Source organism: Delphinapterus leucas, chromosome 5 (genome assembly GCF_059928025.1).
Source record: "Delphinapterus leucas isolate spDelLeu-1000000601 "Yukka" chromosome 5, BTC_Dleu_Yukka2, whole genome shotgun sequence".
Taxonomy (NCBI): domain Eukaryota; kingdom Metazoa; phylum Chordata; class Mammalia; order Artiodactyla; family Monodontidae; genus Delphinapterus; species Delphinapterus leucas.
The window spans coordinates 62374775-62389492 of NC_143133.1; the positions used below are offsets into that span (position 1 = coordinate 62374775).

A 14718-nucleotide genomic window follows, 5' to 3' on the forward strand; every position below is an offset into this window, starting at 1 on the left:
GCTCACACTACCTCTTCATCCTCAACTCTTTCTTCTATCTCTGTGCTTCTGCCTCCCCAAAACTTGGACTCTCCTCTACTCTGTGGTTCTTCCACGAGGCTTCTGAACTCTAACTGTGGTTCAGCAAAAAGTGTCCTGGCTCAGCTCCACACTTGGACAGAGCTGTGTGTGCTTGGCCTCTTCACAAGCCACCTTGATCAGCTGTGGTGGGACAGATACACACAGACCCTTTACCAAGCTACCAAGCTTGGTTGTTGACGATGACAGTGCACTCCATCAGGGTTGCCATGGAGACCACGGCAGGCACCATGACTTTGCCTGCATTTTCCTAGTCCTTAAAAGTCCTGAGAGATAGGTCATTTTACAGCTGAGGAAATTGCATCTCAGAAGGTAAGGTAAGGGACTTCCCTGGTGGTCCAGTGGCCTAAGACTCCGCGCTCCCAACGCAGGCGGCCCGGGGTTCGATCCCAGGTCAGGGAACTAGATCCCCACATGCCGCAACTAAGAGTGTGCATTCTGCAACTAAAGATCCCGCATGCTGCAACAAAGATCCTGAAAGCCTCAACTAAGACCCAGTGCAGCCAAATAAATAAATAAATTTTTTTTAAAAAAAAGAAGAAAAGAGGGTAAAGTAATTTCCCCAACATTGCACAGGCAGTGAGTGTCAGAGCCACAACTCAGAGCCAACAGCAAAGGCCGGGGCCACTGCTCTGAGACCGCACTGCTTCTCACAGCCACACCACTTGCATGGCAGGATTCAGGGCATGGGGTCTCCTCCAAATTAGAACTCAATTATTTCTACCAGCATCCACACGTGCAGGGAAATAAGTTCCCAGGTGAGAAACTGGGATTTCCTATGAGAAAGACAATAGAGACCAGCTAGTAGGGTCAGAAAATGAATTAGGAAAAATCCAAACTTCAATTTTTACTCCCATAAAATAGCTGATGATAATCTTTCATTTTTAAAGGTAGACTTTTGTTTATTTATTCATTCATCGTGAAATCATGCCTATGTACTTTCTGAGCGCCCGGCCCTGACCGACACACCACCACCAATAAATGGCCCAGGAGCTAAGCTTCCTGCACTTCTCGCATTCGGCCGGCAGAGGGGGCAAGTGCCAGCTCTGTGCGAGGCGGACAACCGCCCGCCTGGGCAGCAGCTGAAGCGGGTGGGCAGCGACACCAGCTGGGCGGCCACAGAATGCCGGGGACAGAGTCCCAGGTGCCCTTTCGGGTGTTTGGAGCTACCATGAGGGATCTCCAGGAAGATCTGAGAACAGTCCTGAAGAATGGTCCTGGGAGGATGAGGAATGAACAAAGGAAGCGCTGGATAGAACCTGCCCTGCAGACAAAAGGGTTCAGAGGATTTAAGAACTGGTAAGGACCTCGGGTGAAAAACGGAGTCTCCTTTGACCACAGCCAAGCCCTGAATGGTGGGACCCCACTTCCAAAGCACCAACATCCTGCTGTCCTTAGTGGGAGGGAAGGAAATGTTCCTCCACACTTCCACTATATCAGATCATCAGGGTGGAGGAAGGCTCGATATCTGGATTTGAAAAGGAAGTGCAGGAGCATACAAGGCCATGGACCGTCAGTCCCCTTGGCAAGTTCATCCTGGACCTGCCGGTGAGAGAGCTGAATCCTAGGGAGGATCTTAGAGAGGATATCAAAAGGCTGATTTCCCGAGGGCTTCCCTAGGGCTTCCCTAGGGCTTCCCTGGTAGGGCAGTGGTTGAGAGTCCGCCTGCCGATGCAGGGGACACAGGTTCATGCCCCGGGCCAGGAAGATCCCACATGCCGCGGGGCGGCTGGTCCCATGAGCCATGGCTGCTGAGCCTGTGTGTGCGGAGCCTGTGCTCCGCAACGGGAGAGGCCACAACAGTGAAAGGCCCCCGTACCGCAAAAAAAAGGCTGATTGATGAAGAACAAAACCTGTAACCCCAAATGACCCCTTTCTACTATAAAATGAGATTTGGGGGAATTCCTAACATCCTCCCTGGTGCATATATTCTGGGTTTCCTGGTTTTCAAGAGCTGAAAACTGTAAAATCAGCTTTTCCACTTCCTTAGCATAAGCTGTTATTGATCATCTTGTTTTCAAGGCACACACACACACACACACACACACACACACACACAGGAAAATTCAAAATCAGAATCCAATGAGGCACCCCAAAGAGTGAAGTTTGCTGTATATAAATTTTTTTTTACTATTTTAATTATTGTTTATCAAATTAGAATTTGGCAGTAAACATCACTTTTCATAAAGACATTACTTATATATTAACAAATCAATCGATTCATTCAGTCTGGTAGCTTTGTAAGAATCCATGACTTCAGTTTTTCTAGCTCAGCTTCACTTAACTCATGGTAAACACTTGGGAAACTATGAAACTTTGTGCTCACTCCTAGAGATTTTAACACTGAGTTTGTCTCTTCACCCCAAGAATGAAGAACTAACTCATCTGCAGCACCATGACACTGAAATAATTCAGGAAAAACACCATCACTTTTCTGAAGACGTTAGTAAACAGCAGATGTCTTATTCAGAAAACTAGAAAGAGCAAGTACTCCTGCCACATCTTGATGATTTCTGTATGCTAAATGCATTGCCACACACCCTCCCATAGAAAATCCTCCTACTGATATTCTGTTCTTCTTGATACCACTTTTTACTTCACCGTCAATCAAATCTGTAAGCACCTGACACATTACATCAATTGATTCAAGGTGCTCTGGGTAGTCATTAGATATTTTAAATCTGTCAAACCATACATTGGAGAGTCCTCCTTTCAAAGAAGTATATGGCCTGGGAGGAGCTGTTAGATAACTTTTATGTGTTGGAATGTTAAATCTTGATTTAAAACTTGCTTGATCCACGTTCTCAATCCTTGTCCAGAATCACCTGAGCTGTGCAGGAAGATCAGAGGGGCGCTGTGCCTCGCAGCCGGCAACCCATGCAGCGAGGCAGGCGCCCTGAACCCGACAGAGCCGCATGACTGCCGCCACGACACTGCTGCATATAAATTTTAAGAAATTTAACCAGGACATGAAGGAAAGATGGAACGCAGATGGTGACAAATGACTCTGTTAAAACTGAATCACACAAGCACGCCCAAGGTGTGGGGAACAAAGGCGCTGACCTAAGTAAATGTGGCAAGCAGGCTTCTGGCTGGACTCTCTAAGGCTCACAACTAGAAGAATACGTACACAGCACACTGCTCTAGTTGGAAACCTATTTCTCACAGGGGTATACGTGTCTGCTAGGGCTGAGACATTGTATAAACATATTATAGATTGTAAGAGCCAGGTTTCTCTACTGTTGGAGAAAAGTCACAAAGAAGGAAAGTGCGAAGGTTAAAGGGAACCCTGTGGAGCTAAACTGGGGTCAGAGGCAGCAGTCATGACTCGTGCTTTTGTTCTAAATATAGTTACATAAATAAAGATGTGTGTATATGAATGGGTTAGTAGTGTGTGTGTGTGTATGTATATGTGTGCCCAGAAGCAGTAACACCCCAGTATCAATGAGCACACCTAGTGCTCTGATCTCTATCTCTAAACACCATTCTCCAATAAAAGGAACCGGGGCTCCTTGATTAGTTAGTGGTGGATTCCAAGGCTAAGACAAGGAAAACAACATGAGAAGATGAGCCTGGAGCATCTCGTGGTTCTAGAAAGTGAGAAAGGGCAAAAGGGATAAAGAGGAAGGGAGAAAGAAATAAAGAGAAGGAGCCATATCGAAAGGACACAGGCACCAATCTGAAAGAGCCCCTCCTACAGTAAAAACAGCTGCAGGCAAGATCCACCAATGGATGGTGTAGTGGGTTGAACTGTGTCCCCTAAAAAAGTATGTTGAAGTCCTAACCCCAGGTTCCTGTGAAGGTGATCGTATTTGGAATTAGGGTCTTTGCAAATGTGATCAAGTTAAGATGAAGTCATCCTAGATTACAGTGGGTCCTATATCCAATGACTAGTGTCCCCATGAGAAGACGAGAGGACAGAGGCCCACACCCAGCACCCAGGGAAGACGGTCATGTGAAGACGGAGGCAGACAATTGGAGGGAAGCAGCTACACAGTATGGAACGCCAGGACTGCCAGCAACCACCAGGAGGCAGGAGGGAGCATGGGACAGGTTCTCCCTTGGGACTCAGAAGGAACCAACCCTGCAGACACCTTGATTTCAGACTTGTGGCCTCCTGAACTGTGAAAGAATAAATTTCTATCGTCTTAGGCCACCCAGTTTGTTTTTTACCGGAGCCCAAAGAAAATAATACAGGTGGTAAAATTAAAGGGTGAAGCAGAAATAGGGTATGTGCCTAATCTCAAAATATCTCCCCTCAAATACTTATTAATTACAAAGGGAAAAATAGTGACTTTACCAAAATGAAAGCTGGTGGCCACTACCTTGACTAAATGGTGGAGGTTGACATCACTAGCGATACACACCGACATCGTGGCCTCCCCCACCAGCCCCTGATACGGAGCAATGGGACGGGCGTCCTTTGCATAATGCAAACCCTCAGCCTAGTCAGGAGAAACAGCTGGCACACTGAGATTGAAGGGCACTCTACAACATGACTGACCAGTACATGCTATTAACACGTCAAGACCATGAAAAATAAGAAAAGACGGAGGGAAAATCACAGGTCACAGGAGATTTAGGAGGCCGAAACTAAATGCAGTGGGAAATCTGGAACAGAACAAGGATGGTAGTGGGATAATTGGTGAGACCGGAATAACGCTGTGACTTAATTCGTAGTATTATGCTGATGTTAATTTCTTAGTTTTTTTTAAAATAAATTTATTTATTTTATTTATTTTCATTTTTGGTTGTGTTGTGTCTTTGTTGCTGCGTGCAGGCTGTCTCTAGTTGCGGCGAGCAGTGGCTTCTTTCGTTGTGGAGCATGGGCTCTAGGCGCACAGGCTTCAGTAGTTGTGGCGCGCAGGCTCAGTCGTTGTGGCGCACAGGCTTAGTTGCTCCGCGGCATGTGGGATTTTCCTGGACCAGGGCTCGAACCCTGGTTCGAATCCCCTGCATTGGCAGGCAGATTCTTAACCACTTCGCCACCAGGGAAGCCCTAATTTCTTAGTTTTGATCATTGTTCCGTGGTTATGTAAGATGATACCATAAGGGAATGTGGGGTGAAGAGTATACAAGAACTCTTTGTACTGCTTTTGCAACTGTTCCTTACATCCAAAGTTATCTCCAAATTTTAAAAATACTAGTCGAGGGTGAGGATGGCATTACTATGGGGGGAAGGAGGAATCCAATGGGGAAAGTCAGCCAAATGATCACTTGTGATATTAAGCTCGATAAATTATACCAACCACAACTGTACTTTCAGTACCCAAGGCACCAACAATTGGATCATTCAAAAACAACTCACTGTGTTTAACGTTTTTATTTTTAACTCTGCTTTGGTAGTACAAAAGTCATAGAAGTACAAACCAGACAGTTAAAAATACATTTGACACTCGGTGAAAAATTTCCTTTACAAATTTTTACATTGAGGTGGTAGCCAACTCATTTATTACATCAGAAGTTAGTCCATCATTAGTGTTTTATACAGTAACTTTGTTGTGGGTCTCCAAGCCTTCTAAAGGAGGAAAAACACAAAAGGCCTGTAAACATCTGTTGCTTTGGGGACACTTAAAGATTCTTATTAGGTAATATAAACCTGTAAAAAGCATACATGTTGAAAATATTGAATGCTTAACTTTTGGCATATTTGGAAGCCAGTCAGACAACAACTGCTCAAGTATTAGAAAATAGTTAAAACGTACTCTTGGTATAAATACAATTTAAATATTTTGAGTATCCTCTTGCCTGTTGTATTGCTATTAAAAAAAAAAGCGATCTGACCTGAATAAAATTATAAAATAATTAAAGCTGAAGAATATCTTACACTTTATCCCTCACCATTCCGGGGGCATAATATTTTTAAAACAAAAAATGATTCCTCTTTATACAACTAAAACTATTGGTCTAAGACTGCACGCATATTATTTACACTAATACACACCCCCAAAATTCTTATATTGCTACTTTCTGGACCACCGTGAAATTTATTTCCATATTGCCTTCCTCGGGTCTACTGCGTGAATGCACGTACACATGTACAGCTTTCAATTAGTTGTCAGCAAAAATTCACATGAAATTGAACCTACCATTCATTTAAAAGGTTAGAAATTTTTAGTCTGGTGCCAGAAAAAGAATGGATACTTTAAAGTACGTTTTCGGGCTTCCCTGGTGGCACAGTGGTTGAGAGTCTGCCTACCCGATGCAGGGGCACGGGTTCGTGCCCCGGTCCGGGAAGATCCCACATGCCGCGGAGCGGCTGGGCCCGTGAGCCATGGCCGCTGAGCCTGTGCATCCCGAGCCTGTGCTCTGCAACGGAAGAGGCCACAATAGTGAGAGGCCTGCGTACCGCAAAAAAAAAAAAAAAAAAAAAAGTACATTTTCATGGGAATCATATTTTGGGAGTCAAATGAGAATTGTGCTTTCTTTCTGAAATAAAGGAAGTGCCAAGGCACCATACCAACATGGAGGCAGGTCTTGAAGATTTCCCTGTACCTGGACTCCCCAACCTCTTGGCCCAGACCTCCCATAAATGTACTACTACCTTCACCTCTGGGTTCTTTGAGGTGTTTTGTAAACTGTAAAGCTTTTTTTTTTTTTTAAGTGGGGTATTCCACACCTACAGGGGAAAGTAACCCTCAAGAATCCTTTAAATAACAGACACTAGCTACAAGATGGAGAACAGGAAGAACACCAAGGAAAACATACCAGAGGAAGGTGTGGGTCCATCTTGCACCAGAAGTGGAGATTGTCTTGTTTTGTTTTAGCCTTGAGTTGTCAAAACAAGACTTTTTTTTTAGTGACTTTAAACCATTTCCCCCTTTATTCAATGGCTAAATAAGATTTGCTTAGCTTGAGTTAAAACAAACAAACAAAAAAACAACCAAAACTCTCAATATTTTATAAGTGACCTAGGAGTGGCATGCTGGTAGCAGGTCAGTGCTGATTTCTCGTCTCTGAATCCAAAGTCTAGCATCTGGTTCCCTCTGACTCCATGATCTCTTGGGGGATCAACTGCCCAGGGTTAGACTATATCTTCAAGGAGCCTTCACCACCAAAGATTCATCTTTTATCTTTTGTAAGAGTTAAACTGTAAGAGGATCGTCTTACAACCAGTAGCAAAATGAGACCTAAGGGTTGGGGGAACAGAAGCACAGGCACACAGACGTGTGTACATACACACACACGCACACACAGACACACACACCCTGAGCATTAGCTCAGACTACACACATATAGTTCACAGACACACACACCCTGAGCATTAGCTCAGACTACACACATATAGTTCACAGACACACACACCCTGAGCATTAGCTCAGACTACACACATATAGTTCACAGACACACACACCCTGAGCATTAGCTCAGACTACACACATATAGTTCACAGACACACACACCCTGAGCATTAGCTCAGACTACACACATATAGTTCACAGACACACACACCCTGAGCATTAGCTCAGACTACACACATATAATTCCACTGTACATAGTTATCATACTGGAAAAATTGCAGTATGTACACCAAGGCCACAGATGGGGGATTGGGAGGGGTGGTGCTTGGGAAGACAAAAACATGAGCTCTTTTCCTCCCTGGAAATATAATAAATGTTTCATCAGACATTTTTAAACCAAAACTTGTTTCAAAGCAAACTGAATTCTGTGTCCAGCATAGCAACAGTATTCCCTTTTAGCTTTCATCCACATGCCTGCAGACTCCACCATAGAAATTGTATAAAAGATAAAAAAATAATTCCCTAGGCAACTTTATATGTCATAAGTTTTCAGTCTCTTAGAACTCTTCAAATAAAGTCAATCCTGCAAGAGAAAACAAAAAAGGTAAAGCTTGGCAAGCATCATATCACATGTTAATCTGGCCTAAATATTTAAGAACACAGAGGAATTGTAATCCACCCTCACCCCGTCCCACCCCATCCCACTGCATTCCTTCCCCCACTACACATTTCTTCTTTGAAATCAGTCTAAGGAAATTTAAGCACGAAAATTTCCAAAGGACCTCTTTATTGAGGTTTTATAAACCAAGAAAGAACAGAACTTGAGAACCACAGTAGACTGACGGCATCAGTCTGGTTTAATACAAGTTTCTGGGGTGACTGGTGGGCATTCTCCCTGTGAGTCCTTTAGCACTTGTTCTCAGGAACCTGTTCCTTAACTCTTCAGCTACATTCTGTCAAGTAATGAGCAACAGGGTGAACGTGGTCAGTCACAAGGAACCCTGTATGTGTCAGGTAATGTGACTTTCCCAGGCCACACCAAATTGAGTTAACTTTGCATCTCCATTGAGCAAAGGGTGCAGCTTGGCTGGGACTTCACTGGGCAAGTAAGAACACAATGATAAAATGCTCCATCTTCAGTCTTCATTGTACCTTGGAAGGCTCTGTATTATATTTTTAAGTTCTTCTAACAATTGGCCCATGTCAACATCTGTGTTTACATTACAAATGAAGCCCCCTATAAACCTGCAAAATAATTTTTTATTTTTCAAAGTTTTGTGTTTGCTTTTTGTTTTTTTACAGTGGCCTCATCTACGTGACAGTTATGTACCCCTTTACTTTCCTGTTTTGAAGACTCAGGATAGGATTAAAATTCTACACTTGACTGTGTATATTGAAACATACAATGCAGGCAAACCTACACCAGGTTAAGGAACAAAACATTCTCTTGTCTCCCCAAATTGTGTTTCCTATAAATGCTAAACAAAAACAGAGATGAAACCAGCTTACAGAAATATGAAGAAATAGCAAAAAGTCAATAGGTTGTCTTCACCGAAGTATTACTTTGTACTTATTTTATAGCTCATCCTTCACATGTAGCCTAATATTATCCATATTATCCTTTTCTGTCACTATGTCATTTATAATAATCATAGTGTGTGTGTGTGTGTGTGTGTGTGTGTGTGTGTGTGTGTATACATGAAGGAGAGAGAGACAGAGAGGGATCTCCCAAACTAAATGGGTTGGGGAAAGGACCCTTACCCCCTTAGCTGAAAAGGAAATAAAGCATTGTCCTCTAAAACAGCAAGAACCAAGTTCTTAATTATAAATGAATAAGTAATTCCCTGCTCTGCATTGCTACAACCGAGCATGGCTAAACTACAGATTTGTACAATAAAACTGAACAAAGTCAAGTCTGGGAATACTGTCATTTGAGAGTCGATTAATGTGGAAGACACTAGCAGGGAAAAAAGTAGAAAAGCCAGAGATGGAAAAATAGAAAAATTGTCCTAAGAGGAAAAAAAAAAAAAAGCTAAAAGATAGGAGAGAATTTTCCCAGTAAAACTTCAAACTAGGCCATTATCTAGAAAAAAGGTGTTCAACTACTTTTATGTCTCCTCTTTTTATCAGCGGCTCTCTTAGACCTGGACTGTTTTGCACCAAGGAAAACAAGAAGGTCAAGAGCAAGGGATGTCAGAATGAAATGTTTCATCACAGTAAGAGTTTTCATCCCAACATAGTAGAACTTCCCATTTAGAGTTCTTTGCACAGGTTTGACCAACTTTAAGGAGTGGGCATGTAAGACCAAGGCTGGGCTACGAAGGAGGGGTCTGGAGCCAGTGGCCTGTCCCCAGACGCAGACCCCTGTGACTAGCTGTTGAACCTTGGCCTCTCTGCAGCATCCCACGTAGGGCTGTTGGGGGTTTTACATAAGATGATATATGTACAATGCTTAATACAGGGCCAAGCAGTCAGTACCCTCCTAAAAGTTAGCTATCGTGACCATTACCAGCATCCCAGCACAGTGGCTCTCTTCCACAATGGCTTTCTGCAGCTGGTTAAAACTGCACTGCACACAGTATCTTTGAAAGAGAATGTGAAAAATACAAAATGTTGCTTAAAATTCTTCATTACTAATACCAGAAACAAGGCAGAAAAAAGGAAAGTTAACCTTTTCAGGCTCTACTGAAAACTACCCAGCACTGATTCACAGTTCTGGGCTCTCTGTCTTCACACACACTTAACAAAAGGGAAGCTTTGACCAGCACAGCAGCTCTCAATTTCCAGATAAATACCTGTCTTATCTGAGTGATAATCTAGAGGAAAGAAGATACCACATTTTGCACAGCTTGTAAATTTCCAACTGCAGCCTTATTTCTGGGACTGTGTCATGGTGCATTTGACAATGTTAAATTTCTTCTCATTTCATTCTACAGCTGTGAATATGACCGTATTGATAAACACATACTTTAAAATAGTATTTCTTTACCACAACACGTTAATATTAAAAGGTGCCTCCTCTACAGGCACACAGCAGTCAGAAACTAGGAGCAGGCTGGCATGAATGCTAGGGAAGGCTAGCAGCGTGGACCAGAGGGAGAGAAAACACTCCACCCACCTGTTGTTCTCAGGTCGCATCACCAGGGGACCCCACCATATTTAACAAGACTGATCTATCTTTTCTGAGTGGGATAGGGTGGGGAAATTTGGTGATTACTGTCTTACACAAGTGAGTGCTCAAGCTGGGAGAAATGAAGCAAAACTTCCTTACATTGAAAAGACGATTCAGAAATCCCAAGTGTGACCACATCCACCATAATAACAAGACTGATAGAGAGAAATTAAGAACCTCAGAAAAAATTTATCTGGAAAGAAAAGGTCATCTTTTTCTCTAGAGTTTATTGCTTTTTACACAATTCTAATTAGATAAAGCTAGAATTCCATTATAGTGTTAAGGTTCCACAGGAGCCACAACAGAGCTTTGATTAGGATGCATATGTGCCTTGTTAAAAAAGGATTCTCTAGAAAAAAGGATCTGGTCCCTTTAAAAATGAGAACCATGTCTTAAGAAACTAGAAGCCTAAACAGATTAACGGACAGCGAACACTAAGACCTCAAAGGACAGGGGATTAAGGAAGGAAGGCTATCTGATTAATAACAATAGTGGCTGACATTTACGGAGTGCTTTCTATGCACCAGGCACTGCAGTGCTAAGCGCTCCAGATTCAGTAACTCAATCTTTTCAATGACTCCATGAGTCAATGACGATTCTCATTTTCATAAGTAGACACTGAGGCTTGCAGGTTCAATAGCTTGCCCAAGGCCACGCAATTAATAATAAGAAAGCAGTGATTCCAGCCCAGGCAGTCCCACCTGGAAGCCACAGTCGCCGCTACACCAATCACGCGGAGATATCCACCGAGCCATGAGGTCTTCTGCGGCCTGTCCTCTGCTCTTTCCTGAATAACGCCAATGGGAAACTGTGCACTCCTTGTAGTTTTGAATTTTCTCACATGAGATTTAGATCTTACTGGGAAGTCTGAAGGTTGCTCTTTCCTGAGTTATAGCTTCACAACAATTTAAATGTGTTCATATATTTAGCAATAATGGGCTTCCCAAGTGACAATAGCTGAACGTTTGCGATTTACCAACCCTTGGGATGGTGAGAATCAGAGCACTTTATTCCAAGTAAAATGTAATTGACATCAAAAGTTATTCTGTATCTGGAAACACAAGGGTTCTCCTGGGAAGGATTTAAATGCAATTCAGCAGTTCCCTCTTAGTCTCAATAAACCTCTGATTCAACATCTACGCTAGCTACAGGTAGAATAATTTAAGACTCTGAATGGTCCCACCTCTTTCTAATAAGGAAAACAAAACAAGTTAAACGTTGCCTCTTGATTGCCTTGTGAGCAAGAGTCCAGCTACCTGCATTTAGTAAGCCTCTACCCGAATGTCAAACAAAACTACAGCATCTCATAGGTTATGTCTAACCTGCCTCTCTGAGCCTCAGGAAAATTAAGAAATATCAAAAACCATTAATTTTTCACACTTTTATTTGCTAAGTGTTTAAATAGGTCTCACCTGACATAATATTATAATAATGACATCAAGTATTTGGCTATTTAGCACTTGCTAAGCACCAAAGAACAACATCCCTATGAGGTAGGTGCTATTTTAAACCCACTTTACAGATGGAGAAGTTGAGGCATCAGAGGCTAAGGAACTTGCCCAAGATTACACAGCTAAAAAGTGCCCGGCCAGGACTTGGGTACAAGGAGTCTGGTTCCAGAATCTATACTGTGGAGCTACTATAGCATCGTACATCCTTGCAGAAAATAGACAGCTTACAGAAAACAGGGACTACTATTTCCTTAGCTATTTAATGTTAGTAGATTCAAAGTCTCGAGTTACAAATGAAGAAAAATTAAAATCCTGATTATAACTGTTAATTCCCTCTTCTATCTCGTTCTGGGCCAAAATGTCACCAAAGGCATTTCGCTTTCTGCCTCCCTCAAGCCCCTTAGGTCTGCCTTTTCGTCCTCCGAAGTCTCTGTGAGCCTCCAGTGCTGCAGTTTCTGTGGCAAAAATGCAGATGTTGCAGCCCTCTTTCCTAAGCCTTGTCAGAGGGCTGGCAGGGCCACCGGGGAGGACAGATAAGCTCCCTGAGGGGTCACCTTCTGGTCAGCACTAGGGAGGTGCCCTGGAGCAGACTCTGCGGAGGGAGATAACTGAGGAGAGGAGACAGCTTTGGTGGCAATTCAAAACAAAACAAAACAAAACCCTCTGGGCCCTCATGTTATCTAAATTCTGGGAATACTCACAAATATGTTTCAGTCTCTTCTGTACACAGAACGAGGCTGTAGAAGAATAACTTAGAACATCAGTGTTGATGACAGCAAAATACGTTTTTAGGTCCACCCAAAACTCTCAGATTATGTCTGTAAATGTTTCGGGGCTATTCCCAACAACAAAGAACAAACAGGACACACAACATTTTAAACGTGTCCAGCATTTTCACTCCTCATGGCTCAATCAATGTGGGAGCATAAAAAATAGTCCACAGACCTTCTCAGTCATCAATTTCAATAAAAAGCAAGGTGCAGACAAGTATCTAAGCTCTCATTCATGGAAGGGCAAAGGAGGGGGCTGTAGACACGTATATATGTTGTTTAAGTAGGTATATGCATAGAATAATCCTGAAAGGATATAGAGGACACGGACAACCGTGGTCCCCTGTTGGGAAGGGGACTGAGAGATGACGTGTGTGGTGGGTAGAAGGGGCGTAGACAGGGTGAAGACATTTTTTTTTCATCCTGCAGCCTTTTATGGTGCTTAAATATTGTATCGTGTTCATGCCTTATTTTTCCATTTTAAAAATGATTCAATTTCAAACACTTGCAATATCCAGGACCTCAGAGACAGTGAAGGGACTGAACTATCAGGAAGCCCAAGTCCAGGCTCTGGAATAAACCATCCGCATGACCTTGAACAACATACATAATGTCCTAGGGCCTCCTTGCTCTAAAACTAGGGGACCAAGGGGGCATGGGGAGAAAAATTACTACAAAAACTAGAACAGAAGCTCCATGAAAGCATGGTCCTTGTCTGTCCCTTTTCCACACTGCTGCATCCCTAAGGCCTGGCACAAAGTAGGGGCTCAACAAATACTTTTAAAAGACGTTAATTGTACTTGAGTTGACCTGAACTAACCATCACAGCTCCTCTGAGATCTCGAAGTCTAAAATCTTAGTCGACTTGTTAGAAAACAGAATAGCTCACAAACCTGGACTGATCCAGGCACAGCTTTAACAGCCAAAAGACATCAGGTGGTCCCCATAGGAGACCAAGCCTGGGGAAGGTTGATAATGTTGAAATGATCACTGCTGTGAGTTACCGGGCTAAACTGAATGCAGATTTTTTTCTTTGTTGAAGCAAAGCTCCCTTGAACTTCAAAGCCACTGAGCATATCGGCCCCAAAATATGGATTTCTTCCCACCCAAGCCCTCTCCCTCCCCAGCCCAGGGATCTAGGAAAACTTTATCCTTCTGAGCCTGGCTCTTCCGCTGTAAACTGGAGAGATGAGATGAGATGATCACCCATGATCCATCAGTTTGCATATAAATTTCTGTCCCCCACTCAGCTCTTCTCATCTGCCTGGTTCTACTGCCTACGCTTTGCACAGACAGTGAATGGTCAAGGACAGGCATTAACTTCCCTCCACTTCCATATTTAAGATGGACTCAAAGGGACTGGTCTTCCATGTAAGAACAACACAAGTATCAAAGTACTGCTTTTACTCTTTAGAAATGTATTCAGCCATTTCTAAATCAAGCCAGGTGGTCCCATCCATGCCTATTTGAGGTGCAGCTTCTGTTTATAAAGGCCAATGAATCACATTAAGGGGCTTCCATCAAATTTGTGATCCTTTTTCTTAAATATATATACATGTGTGTGTTTTGCCCTGAAAAAAATATAAGCTATGGAGAAAAATTAACTCGTGATACCTAAAGTTTCTCACCATCCTCTCCTTCCATGGAGAGTTAACAAAAGAATGAGCCATGCAGAGGACTGCGAATAAAGCAACACATCATCAGGGGAGGCCACCACCGGACCATCACTGCACTGCCTGTCACCAGAGTTCAAAAGCAAAAAGGAGAAAAGCTTGCCTTTCCTCACTGTTAGAGGAGGAAATGAAAAGGCCCCGAAGATCTGGAGAGCTGACCTTGTGCCCGGCAGTGGTCCTGAGGAGGGAGGGAGTGTGATCCATGAGTCTTGGCGAAAAGGAGACTTTTATCCCAGAGCAAAGCCCCAGCCCAGCAGTAGCACGGTGAGGTGAAGAAAAGTCAGTCCACACTAGCTCTTAATATAACCCCTCCTCTGGTCTGTATAATAAAAA

The 14718-nt window shown here is 43.1% G+C and overlaps 1 protein-coding gene and 1 pseudogene across 2 annotated transcripts in view; both read right to left on the reverse strand.

Moving 5' to 3' along the window:
* Nucleotides 1–1531: 1531 nt before the first annotated feature.
* LOC111170738 (lysophospholipase-like protein 1 pseudogene) lies at nt 1532–5278 on the reverse strand (annotated as a pseudogene).
* A 108-nt stretch (nt 5279–5386) lies between these two features.
* Nucleotides 5387–14718, reverse strand: part of RELL1 (RELT like 1) — a 60698-nt gene continuing 51366 nt past the window's right edge. The window contains exons 7-8 of one of the 2 annotated variants that reach the window (XR_016393259.1): nt 6787–7902; nt 5387–5596 (exon numbers count right to left, since the gene is read on the reverse strand). The gene's annotated coding sequence lies outside the window, so the exon portion shown is untranslated. Of the gene's footprint in view, nt 7903–14718 lie in introns of both variants that reach the window. The other variant, XM_022566271.3, reaches the window with a different exon arrangement.